Below are 13,813 nucleotides of genomic sequence, written 5' to 3'. Positions count from 1 at the left end.
TCTTTCTATTAATTGAACTAATCTATATCTTTCAGTACACCAAAATTATATTTTCTGAGAATTCAAAGGACTTACCTTCCTTCTGAACTAGAAAAGTAGATTTTTATGAGATGTTTCAAGAAAAATTTAAATATCAGGGTTCTTAAAAATCATATGCAGCAAAAAAATTAAAATGTGTATTGCATACTGTTGGTACTTAATGAATAATTTTTGCATTTGCATGATTTTTAGAAGTATTAACTTTTACTCAGGTACAAATGTCTCTCCTCTTTCCTGGAAATGTTTTCAGTAGAAAATTTAATTTTGAACTATATAAAAAATTGTGAATACCTAGCCAGATGAGTACATTAGATAAGTATGAATTGTCATGTAGTAGTTGATGATTAGGTTTATAGGACCAAATATTTAATGTTGCAAAAGATCTTACAAGCTCATCTCATATAAAATTCCAAACTAAAGATGAGAAAACTAGGACCCATGGAGGAGAAATGACTTCCTCAAGGTCAAAGTTAATAAGTAGCTAAGTTGAGATTTGAATTCAAATTCTCTCCTATTTGCTCTGCTGTCTCTATGAAATATACTTGATCTGAATATGTTGGCTTAATAGGAATTTTTTTCCATTTTCTTTTGCTCTCTAGTGAAAAATCTTTACTGTAGCATGGTATTGAGAATGCTGTCAGGATAAAAATGATGCAACCCGTCTGGATTTCCTCCCCTTATCAAATAAATATAAGTTTCAGATTGTCTGATCTCTTTCTGTACCTAATAAAAGTAGTAGTCCTTGTATTTAATACTAGCCTCATGACATTCTCTTCATTCCTGGGATAAATCATCAAGCTGAGTTTGACTGGATAGATTATTGAAAACAATATAAAAAGGAGCAGGGAAAGAAGGAATCAAGTGCTTCAAAATGTCTAAGTGCTTACATGTGGTCCTAAACGGATCTGCTCTCCTATGTCTGACTGTTTTGCTCTTGGATTTTGTATTTATCATTCTCGTCAGTGCCAGACTGCTGCTTGGATTTCCTCCAAGACATTTCTACTTTTTTCCTGAGCCACTGTCTGTGTTGTTTTGAATTACAGGGATTAACATGTTCAACAGTTAGTTCCCTTTTGGAATACTTCTTCCCAGAATAAAGGGGTGTACATTTTCTACTGCTTTGTGACATGGGGTTAGATGAATGAAATTTGAAGGGAAAATGTAAGGAAATATTTTATTTGGCAAATTTTTATAATGTGTATATGCCACTTGAATACTAAAGCATCTATCTGTGAATTAAAGAAAATGAATTCCTATTCTGTTGAATAACAATAATAATAATAACAATAATAATAGTGTTGATTGATATTTACTCAATCATACTACACTTTATATGAAGTAAATTAGAATATTTCCAACAAATCAATTTCAATCATTGATCTTTGACCTGAGTTTGTTAAACGTTTTATATGACATTGAAACCTTTAGCAATCTAACACAAACAGTTGACCTCTCTCAAAATAATGTTTTTAAACATATGGAACAATATATATAGAATTGCAAAGGAAGTGGATTATGTCAAAATATAGTTTCAAAGCATTAAAAACAACAACCAAAATATCCCCAGATTAGAAACCTTTGCCTAAGATTAAGTATGAAAAGTTTTTGAAAATCCTTTGACTTTGGACCCAAAGTCTTATTCAAACAGCTGGGGCATTTCATTACACTTTTAAAATCCTGCATAAAAAAAAACATTGAGTTAGTTAGAATTGAAGAATTCTATTATTAGAGGTGGAGTGGTGCTCACTTTGGCAGCACATATACTAAAATTGGAACAAGACAGAGAAGATTAGCATGGCCCCTGCACAAAGATGACACAAATTCATGAAGAGGTAGAGTAGCATGTTACTTGCTCAGAGAAGAAAGTCTGGGGAATGGGGGGGGGTAGGAGATGGCACAACTTTGGTTTTAGGTTTCCTTCCTCACACTTCACCCTCAAATGAAGGACTTTGTGAGCTTTGAAAGTTTAGGATATAGGACTTATTCCATTAATGACTTAGGACTATCACCATATTAGCTGACAATGATGCTTTCATTAGGAACTAGAGACAAAATAGATACTGATTTACTCTTCCATGAAGGAGCTTGACAAGGAAACTACTCAGTGTCCAAAGGGAACTTCTTGAATACCTCATAAATGGCATACCATTTTAGCAACCAGGATGGGAACTATGAGTTAACTCTTTTATATATATATATGTTCTCTCTAAGTTTGAGCTCATTTTCGACTAGACTTTTCATGTTTTAAAGAAACGTATCACAGACTTTTGACAGGATGTTTCTTTTATCATTTGCTCTTATTATGTACCTTAGTAAATGCCCTTGTCTTTAAGTTATTTAAGACTGAGTAACTGAATTGCATTTCAACTAATAATGTTAAGGTTGAATATCTAAATGGAGGCTTGAGACAATAGCATGATGGAATCATCAACAATTCCTCAGGTGTTCCTAAGGTATAGATGTAGACAAATAAGGGTTCAGCACCTGAATTATCAATAGGAGTAGAAGCTGAGGAAGTATTATAAGAGGAGATTTAGTTACAATAATTTGTATTTATATTCTTGGGGAATATTTGAATGAGTTAATTCAAAGGTCAAAAAGTTACCTATGTAGATGGGTTAAAATGAGTAAAGAAAACCATATATGCATGTTTTTGAAGATGAGAATATAGTTTGCAAAATAATTTTTAAAATGTTTCATGCCTGATACTTCCCCTAAGTGTCCCCTTTTAGTTATTTAAGGGCTACTATATTCACTTTGCTTTTACTTGAGAGGAATCATGGCTATAGTAGTTAGGTCAACTTTTTTGGTCAAGAAAACCTTAGTTCAATTCTTATCTATACTAGTTGGGTGACTATCATCAATTAATTTATCCTTCTCTGTCTTAGGGAACTATCAAATATATATTATAGAAGTGTTGCTGATTTGTATTGTTGAAAAGATGTTTCAGTTTCAACTGCCTTAAAAAGAAAGGAAGGAGGAAGGAAGAAAAGAAATAAAAGAGGAAGGGAGGAAGGAAAGAAACCCAGATTTAGACAAAATATTTATTTAATTTCCATAATGGTACTCTTATTAGAGAAATACAAGTAAGGCTGAGAAAAGCTGTTCCTGATCATTTGAATAAATTTATTATGGAAGAATCTTCATTTTGGGTCAAGCAGAAGCATTTCTTGGAAAGTGTGGGTTAATCCATCAGTATTTTGTTTAAAGGGCACATGCAATATTGATTGTTTCTCAGGGATTCGGGCTGCCTTCAAGATATGGCTCATAGTTTATAGGAATTTAAAACTCTGATATGGATTTGATCTGATCCTGGGGGCTAACATGAAACAGGCAGTCACTCCCTTTAGTTTATTTTGCTTGGAGGTTGTTTACAACAGGAAATTCTCCAAATGAAGCTTAAGTATAAGTGTCTAGTTATCCACAGAAATACATAAAAGTTGCTTTGTCTCATTCAAGCATTCTTAGTAATAATGTTAGTATCAGGTATCAGTCTACTTCATCTCATTGAAAATGCAAAAGATACAAAGAGTTCATAGGTACCTCCTCTCTGCACTCCTGCCAAATGCTTAAGGCTCTAGAAGGACTGATAGGAGCATATAAGTTGATAAAGTACAGCACTATAGCTTATTAGCAACTCCCTCCCTTCATCAAAACAATATTATTTTTGAGTTGTTGAAATGTAATACTCATTCCCACTGGATCAGTATGTCTGAAAGAGTAACAAACTAGCCAATCCTATTGAAGGTAGCTGACATCACTACAAGTTCAGAAAGAATTGTGTGTGTCTTCCAAACAATGTGATAATGGGCATGCATACATTCACCATGAGAAGGTTCCTTTCTTACCCTAAAAAATGTCCATGAAATATAAACATCATAATTGTTATGGTACTCATTAAACTGACAAGGTTTCCTCTTTATCTTTTGTCCACCACAATTTCCCCTCATAGTAAATGAAATCAGCCTATGGTTTAAAAGGATATAGGCTTGAATTATGAGGTTCTATAAAACCAAAGAAAGCCACTAATATGATTTCTACAACAGCTAAGCCACAATGACTTTATTTGTGAATTATTTCACTCAATTATTCTTTTCCTAATTAATAACTTTGTATCACTTCTCCAGAAAAGATAGGAACATTAATAATACCCTCATGGTTCACATTGCCTCAGAGAAACTTACATTATGAAATGAGATTTTGTTGTGATTAGTAATAGGAAGGAATTGAAAGAATTGACCTAAAATCATAATTCAGTCATGGAATAAAAGATTTGTCACTATAACCCTGAACAAAATGAATTACTCAAATGAAGTACCAAAGGATACATTATGGGCATCTATGAAATGTAGAATTTATGGAATAACTTTCAAAAAGACCCCATCACTCAAGAGTCACAAAACCACAGTAAGTTATGAAGGTCTTTGCATCATGACGGGGAACAAGGAATCATCTGTGCCTTCCAGATATAATACATTGCTTGTGTGTGGAATATTTGGCTGTAACAGCACCCCAAAGCATTACAAATGACATCCTCCATAGGCTTAATAATTTTCACATTCATTTTTTATTAATAATGACCTTTGGAGTGTGTAATTAATTACTTTTTTATAAAGTTTTTCTTTTCTAGGCATGTCTCCAACACTAAAGCGAGTGAACATGTAACTCTGACTCCACAGTCCAGAGATCCAAGACACTTAACAGATCAATTGATAAATGAATTATTTTTAAAGTGCTAAGTTAAAAATATATTAATTTTACACAAAGGATTTTTTTCATGTATTGTGATTGACTCTGGTATAAAATGAAATGGAATGGTAGGGAAAAAGAAAACAAAACATTATATTATGTAAGGATAAATGCCATATCAAGGTATATAAATTAAACATAAAAGGAAAACTTTCAAAGAAGAGACCGATAAGAATGGGTCACTGAATTTGTAAATTTGCAGGTTTTTAGTTATAATATGTCCTTTTGATTAGTGACCATCCCTAGTTTATTTAGTAATTCCATCTCCCTTGAAATGTCTAGCTTAAGGAGCAAGAAGCTGAGAACCAGAGTAATAACTTTCAGTTATTAGTTTGGGAAAGAATATTCTCATTTTGCCTTTCTATGTCCAACATTTAGCAAAATAGAGGCTTTGTTTATAACAGACCATATTGGCATATAATAGACAAATAATGCATGTAGGCTACATTCAATTGAATTATTTTCCAAAGTTACATTATTCTCACCTCTTTGCTTTTCTTAGATTAATATGTTGTATACATAATGGATTGAATGTGTAATATTCTTCCCCCCCCTCTATTTTACTATGTTACAGAAATTCTTCCTCTATTTCTAATGTTCAGAAAATATATTTATTTATTAAAAACAAACAAAAAAATAAAAACCCTATTAGCTTGCTAGTATGAGTATGATAATGATACCTATAGTGTACATATTTCCTAAATAAAACACAGGAATTAATTAGTTCAATGAATAATCTCTCCCATGATTATATAAAAGGGACTGGATCCTTGTAAGAGGAAGAGCATGGGAACAAAGAAGAGAAAGAAATAGGAGAAATGTTCTGTCTCTGCACACACCAATTGAAAATGTACTTCTTTTAGTGAAGCAGGGGAGAGGTGGCAGTGAAGAGAATAGGAAAGAAAAGAGAAAAAGACAGAAGTGAATGGCAGAAAACAATGCTAAAATAGGAGAAACTAGGTGGCACAGTAGAGAGACTGCTGGGCTTAGAATCAAGAAGACTCCTCTTCATTAATTTAGATCCAATCTCAGACAATGTTACTAGCTATGTAACCCCAGGCAAGCCACTTAATCCTGTGGGTGTCAATATTCTCATCTGTAAAATGATTTGGAGAAAAATTTCAAAATGATTCCAATATATTTCCCCCCAAAAAAATCCAAAATAAAACAAAACCACCAAAATGTGATTACAAAGGATTAGAGAAGACTAGTACAACTCAACCACAATATAATACAATAAACTGGGAGAAAGAAGCCTATGGAAGAGGGTGATAAAACAGTTATAATTATGTACTGAATGACTTTAGAGTTCGCTCTATTTTTTATCTGTGATCTTATGATTCTAATTTGAATCATAAGATAATGACTGATGAAAAGAATATAGGATTATCCTTTAAAATTAGATAGGTGTATTAAAGTTCTGAATAAGATGATTTCATCAGAAATATTTTTATAAGTTTTCTGGAGAATGATGTTAAAATAATGTATAACATTTGCTCAGGCACAATGATTAGAGATGATTGAGAAAAGACAAAAATACTCAATTTTTTCTTTGTTTTTTTCCTTACCAAAAGTACAATCTTTGACTTGGACAAAAAGTTTTTGATGTCAAGCTGAAGCCTAAGAGGCAAAAAAAGGAACCGGCAAGAGAGGACCTAGCTTACCTCAGTGAGATCAAGTCATCTGGATCAAATTTAATTTTTTACTATTACTTTGATATTATTGATGAGTCAAAGGATAGAACAAAATGAATATTTTATTTGGTGTCATAGTTTAAGAAGTGAAAAGGAAATCTATTATCATAGAATTCTTTGATTTAGTATTAATTTGCTTATAGGACTAAATTCCTCTTTTTTTTTTTTTTTAGGAAAAAGTAGCCCTAACAGCTAAACCAGAATAACATGACATCTTAAGTTCAGGTTTCTTACAGATCAGTGAATAGACAGATTGAGAAGACATCATCATTTAGTAGCAGATAATTTAGAATAAGTCATAATTTGAAAGCAAATCATAGGATTAATATTTTTAAAGGCTCTTTTCTTTTACAGCAGAAATGCAAATGAAGTCCTTGTTAAGTCTGACTTGGACATGAACACTGAAGTTTCTTCTACCTATGATGTCAGGAATAAATTGATTACTCAAGACTTTTGGAAAATGTTCAGTCTCTGTCCTTTGTTGTGTCTAAAGTGTAGATATAGACATAGACATAAACATAGATGATAGACAGACAGACAGACCACGTATTAAGTGCTTTTATTCCAGGCACTGTACAAAACACTGGAAACAAGCAAAAATAAGACAATCTCTGACAGCAAGAAGCTTACATTCCAATGAAGGAAGACAACACACAAAAAATAAATGAATAGGGTTGGGGGAGGCAATAAGGAAGGAGAAAGAGACTTGTACATGAGTAGGGTGGAAAATAATCTGGGGAGTAAGAATCTGAGTCAGTTTATAAATTTAGTACAAGCAATAGAGAGGAGCTAGCACCTAATGGGAAGCATGGACTCAGAAAGAAATAAAAAATGATTATAGAAAACAAAATGAAACTTAACCAAGCAATGGCAGTTTTATACGACAACATGCCCATTGGTTCACACCATCAAACATAGTATCCAAGGTGAATTTTTCATCAAAAACTATGCATGTCAAAGTCTATCACAAAAGATAATTAGTGTTATATAATTACAGCTTAACCTTATATGGTACTTTAAGGTTTTCAAAATATTTTGCAGATATTAACTTAATTGATGCTCATAATAACACTATGAAGTAGGCATTATTTTTATCTACATTTTAAAGTTGGGAAATTCAGAATGAGTTGTAAAGTGAGTTGCCCAGCTAATACACATCTTTTGAGATTTTCCTGATCCCAAGATCACTATCCACTTTGTCATCTAACTACCATGGAAATTGAGAGAATGGCCCAAATGCTGAGGAAATAGGAACTTGATCTGATGGCCAAACCTTTGGAAACATTACTAACCATTGGATAAAACATTTCACATAACCCCAGGGGAAACATACCACATAAATTTACCCTACCTTACCTCTGGGAAAATCAGAGATTTAGCATTACTAGTGATTTGAAAAAGCACTTATTCTAACCCTCTCAGTTTGAAGATAATCATCTTCTTGACCTCTTTAATGTATTTGATATCTTTGACCATTCATCCTTTGTATTCTCTTTCCTCTTGGATTTTTTCTGATACTGCTCTGGTATGGATTTCCTCCTACCTGGCTGGCATCTTCTCAGTCTTTGTAGGAGCATCATTCAAAGCTTACCTCAATCTAGCAGTTATCCTGAACTCTTCATTCTCATTTACCTTCCATTTTCATATTCAAATATTTGCCAAGTATTATAGATTCTAACTCTTAAAAATGTCTCTCTAACATTCCTTCTCTTCACTTACAGCCAAATCACTCTAGTTTATATACTAATCACTTTTTCCTTGAATCATTGCAATAGCTTACTAATTGCATTCTTTGCCTCAGAATCTCTGCTCTTGCATATATTCATTATACAATATACCAAATTAATATTTTTAAAGTACAAGTTTGACTTTATCCTTCCCCTCCTCAAGAAGCTTTGTTGGGTTCCCTTTGCCTGGAGGTTAAAATGCAAGCTTCTTTGTTGAGTACTTACAACTCTTGACAATCTGACTCTTGTTTACCTTTCAAGGTTGTAAATAGTGTTCTTTTGATTTAGTTTCTTTTTTCCCTCATCTTCAACATGAAAGGGTTTTACCTAGAAAAAAGAGGAAGACATCCTAGGACCTGTTTGATATCAGCTTTTCTGTTGAGGCTTCCTTCCACTTCCTAGACCCAGTCAAAATTGGACAAATGTAGGAAAAAGATGCCTCTGAATTTTCATTGGTCCACCGTCCCTGAAGTAGCTTCTTGGATATCTTGGACAGAGTGTCAAACATATAATCAAAATACTGTAGCAAAGCAGATAGATTGCTAAATGTTAAAGGCATTTTCACTGATAAAATCAGGTCAATTTTTGGTAATGCACCATTGACAATGCTAAGGACTTTAGTAGAATGAATTTAGCACTTTAAAGTTGGCAAATCATTTTTTTAATACACTAATCTCATTTGAGATTCAAAACTTCCTGTCAGATTGTTACTACAGATAGTATTTTCTTGATTTTGTAGATGAGTTGATTGAAGTCATGAGATTAAATAACTTCCTGTGATCATATAGCTAGTTAGTTTTTAAGGCAGAAATCTGAATCCATAGCTTCCTGACTTTAAGTCCAAAGAACATTCATTATGCCACATTAACAATGCCAATTACTGATTTTAATAATGATGACATTTGACTACAGATTTGTTGACTGTAAATGCCCAAATCAAGTGCAATAACCTAGTAGTGTCTTTTCTATTTCAGTACAAGAAAAGAATGCCCTTAGAGTGTCAGAAATCAGAAGAATGGAAAGTGAATTTCCTTTTGCTAATATAGAGAAAATCAAATGACAATTTTTTTTATTTTTGTGCATTTTGGTAAATATATTCATTTCCTTTAGAGAACCAATTGCAATTTAGAGGAAAAGCTTCACCACTAAAGAGTCCTTCTGTTCAAAATTACTGTATATCACTTCTGTGAGTTCTGAACACTCTGATAGAAGGACAGATTTGAATCTGAAAGTGTAATTGTGAATGATGGGCAGGAAATTAGGACACTGAACCACAAATTCATATTTGCACTACTTATTTTATATGGTTTTTATTTGCTGTTTTCTCATACTGAGTGAAGTCCTCTAGGTTAGAAGGGGAAAAAGCATTGGATTTGTAGTCACAGGACTTGGGTTCAAATTCTTATTATGCCAGTTTTGACATATATACTATTGGACAACTCACTACATAAACATATATATATGCATATATATATATGTACATATATTACATTAGGCAATTCACCACACCTCAATGTATTTCAATTTCCTCATCTGCAAATAATTTGATTAAATATTCTGTAAGGTATCTTCTAACTATAAACCTAAGATTCCATAATCTAGGCATTCACCATAAAAGGATATCAATATAAAAATAGTTATTAACTTTTTAAAGAATAAGCAATTTCTCTTTTTATAATTTTATTTTTTATTTTTAAGGCAGTAGGATTAAGTGACTTGCCCAAGGTCATACAGCAAGGTAATTTTCAAACGTTTGAGTTTGAATTTGAACTCAGGTCCTCCAGGGCTGATGCTCTATCCACTGCATCACCTAGCAGAGCCAAGATGGAAGAGTAAAAATAGAGTTTTCTTCCAAAGTCCTACTTTTAAATAATGGCTCTAAAGAAATTGACCCACAAAGGACAGAGTGAACCAGTTTTCCAGTCCAACATAGAAGGTTGGCAGGAAAGATCTGTTGCACCTAGTTGAGCAGGAACACCATCCAACAGAGGCTGCCACAGCATAGGTCCTCTCCAATTCTTGGGAACCACTGAATCAGCGCAAGAGCTGCTCAAACTACAAGCAGAAGGAGATTGAATAACTCATCAGAAAGATTTTACAAGGATCTCTTTACTAGCACTAGGACAAGGCTTTGTTGCTTTGCCTGTATTCAGATTTGGGTTGCAGTCTCAGATGGCATTCCCAGGGTGAGAAGGAGCAGTAGCATACCACTCTCCTCACAATTCTAGGCTAGAAAAGAGTGTTTGTGGTCATTCAAAGATCAAAGCACATGCCAGGAGAGTTTTTTATTAGGTTTTTCCAAGGCAAATGGGGTTAAGTGGCTTGCCCAGGACCACACAGCTAGGCAATTATTAACAGTCTCAAGCCGGATTTGAACCCAGGTACTCCTGACTCCAGGGCTGGAGCTTTACCCACTGTGCCACCTAGCGGCCCCATTCCAGGAGAGTTTTAAACATACCTCTCTTCAGATCATTCTGTTTGAAAGAACTGAAAACTTGCATATTCCTAGAAGTGTCTCTGAACTAGTTGTGCAAAATCCCTAAAGCTAGGGACAATGCATGATCTACCCAGGAAACAGAGCCTTCATTTAATAGGAGTTAAAAATCAAGTAATGAACTGGGAAAATGATCAAACATCAACAAAAAAAAATCTGACCATAGAAAGTGACTATGATGACAAGGAAGATCAAAATACATACGCTGAAGAAGATAACCAAAGTCAAATCTCTGACACCCAAAGACTTCAAGAAAAATATGAATTGGTCTCAGGCAATGGAAAAGCTCAAAAAAGGTCATGAAAATCAATTTAGAGGTAGAGGAAAATTTGGAAAAAGAAATGGAAGTGATGCAAGAAAATCACAAAAAAATGAGCCAATAGCTTGGAAAAGGACACACAAAAGCATTCTGAAGAAAATATTATCTTAAGAGTCATCTGGCCTTAATGGTAAAGGAGATACAAAAAAACAATAATAAGAATACCTTTAAAAGCAGAATTAGCCAAATGGAAAAGGAAGTACAAAAACTCCCTGGAACAAACAAATGCTCTTTAAAAATTAGAATTAATCAAATGGGGGCAGCTAGGTGGCGTAGTGGATAAAGCTCCAGCCCTGGAGTCAGGAGTACCTGGGTTCAAATCTGGTCTCAGACACTTAATAATTACCTAGATGTGTAGCCTTGGGCAAGCCACTTAACCCCATTTGCCTTGCAAAATCCTAAAAAAAAAACCTAAAAAAAAGAATTAATCAAATGGAAGCTAATGAATTTATGAAAGAAAACAAGGAACAATACAACAAAACAAAAATAATAAAAGCAATAGAAGGCAATGTAAAATATCTCATGGGAAAAAGCATTGATTTAAAAAAAATAGACCCAAGAGGGATAATATAAAATTTATTGGACTTCCTGAAAGCCATGCTGAAAGAAAAGATCCTTACAAGAAATTATTGGGGCAGCTAGGTGTGGATAGAGTATTGGCCCTAGAATCAAGAGGACCTGAGTTCAAATGGAACCTCAGACACATAATACTTAATTAACTGTGTGACCTTGGGGAAGTCACTTAAACCCATTGCCTTGCAAAAATGAAAACAAACAAAAGAAATTATAAAGGAAATCATCATTGATATACCAGAACCAAAGGGTAAAATGGAAATTGATAGACTCTACCAATAACCTCCTGAAAGAGATCACAAAATGAAAACACCTAGGGATGCCATAGCCAAATTTGAGAGCTCCCAGGTCAGGGAGAAAATATTGCAAGCAATCATAAACTAAGAATTCAAGTATTATGTAACCACAATCAGGATAAAATAAGATTTAGTAGTTTCTATAGGAAAGGATTTTAGGTTTTGGAATATATTATTCCAGAACAAAAATGAGCTTGGATTACCACCAAGAATCAAATGCCCACTAAAATTGAGCATACAACTTTGGGAGAAAAGACGGACATTCAATGAAATCCTGATGAAAAGACCAGACATGAACAGAAAATTGATCTTCAAATACAAGCCTCAAGCAAAGCAAACAAAAACAATATAAAGAGAAAAGGGAAATAATAAAATACTTAATGATGTTAGACAGTTTATATACCTTTATGGGAAGATGATACAGATAACTCAAATGAACTTTCTCATAATCAAAGATATTAGAAATTTATACAGACAAAAGGCAGATGTGTGAGTTGAATATGATGGAATAATATCTAAAAACTAAAATTAAGGCATGAGAGAGATGTACTGGGAGAAAGGAAAAGAGAAAGGAAGACTGGGATAAATCATTTAACATAAAAGAGCCAAATGAAGTAGAAGAGGGGAGGAAATGAGGAGGTAGTGAGTGAATCTTACTTTCATAAGAATTGACTAAAAGAGGGAATAACATACACACTCCATTGGGTATAAATACCTATCTTACAGGAAAGTAGGAGGGCAGTTTGGGTGAAGGGCTATAGAAGCAAGACATTTTTGTGGAGTCACAGAGTGAAGGGAAAGAGAATGGAATAAATGTGGATAAAAAGAATAGGATGGAGGGAAATAGTTACGAACTATAACTGGGAAAATAATTTGAAGTAAGTTTTCTGATAAAGAACTCATTACTCAATCATAGAGAACTGAGTGAAATTAATAAAAATAAAAGTAATGCTTCAATTCCTAAATGATCAAATGATATGAATGGTTTTCAGATGAAGTAATCAGTTATCCATAGTCATATGATAAAATGATCTCACTATTGATTGAAGAAATGCAAATTAAAACAATTCAGAGCTAATGTTTCATACTTATTGAACTGGCTAATAGGACAGTAAAAGAAAATAGCAAATGTTAGGGGGAATGTAAGGAAAAAGGAAACATTAATGCATTGTTGTTGGAGTTGTGAACTTATTCAACTATTCTCTAGAGCAATTTGAAACTATATCCAAGGGGTGGCTAGGTGGCGTAGTGGATAAAGCACCGGCCTTGGAGTCAGGAGTACCTGGGTTCAAATCCTGTCTCAGACACTTAATAATTACCTAGCTGTGTGGCCTCGGGCAAGCCACTTAACCCCGTTTGCCTTGCAAAAAACCTAAAAAAAATAAAGAAACTATATCCAAAGGACTATAAAAGGACTATAAAACCATGCCTACACTTTGACCTCACAATACCAATACTAGGTCTATATTACAAAAGAGATAAAAAAAAACAAAGGAAAAGGACAAATATGTGCAAAATATATAGTAGTTCTTATTTTTGATGACAAAGATTGGAAATTAAGCAGGTATTCATGAATTGAGGAATAGTTGAACAAAATGTGGTATGTGAATATGATAGAATAATATTGTGTTATAAGAAATGAGCAGGATGTTCTTTTAAAAATGTGGAAAGATTTACAGGAACTGATACAAAGGAAATCTCTGTACAAAGAGGTAGAAATATTCTAAGATAATTTACTGTAAAAGACCTGACTCTTCTCAACAAAACGATTCAAGATAACTATGAAGGACTTAAAAGGAAAATGCTATCCATCCCTAGAGAAAGAATTGATGGTGTCTGAATATAGCTTTAAGCATATATATATATATATATATATATATATATATATATATATTACTTTATTGTGGTCAAGGCATTTTGAT

General features: G+C 33.4%; 1 non-coding gene across 1 annotated transcript; it reads left to right on the top strand.

Annotated features, from left to right (window-relative positions):
* The first annotated feature begins 1,778 nt into the window (after window positions 1–1,778).
* Window positions 1,779–1,886, top strand: LOC141523256 (U6 spliceosomal RNA). The gene has a single exon (XR_012478440.1). It is a non-coding gene; the product is annotated as a U6 spliceosomal RNA (small nuclear RNA).
* The last annotated feature ends 11,927 nt before the right edge of the window (window positions 1,887–13,813 follow it).

Source organism: Macrotis lagotis, chromosome 4 (genome assembly GCF_037893015.1).
Source record: "Macrotis lagotis isolate mMagLag1 chromosome 4, bilby.v1.9.chrom.fasta, whole genome shotgun sequence".
Taxonomy (NCBI): domain Eukaryota; kingdom Metazoa; phylum Chordata; class Mammalia; order Peramelemorphia; family Peramelidae; genus Macrotis; species Macrotis lagotis.
Note: the sequence above shows the minus strand (reverse complement) of the source record. Positions and strands in the feature narration are given on the sequence as shown.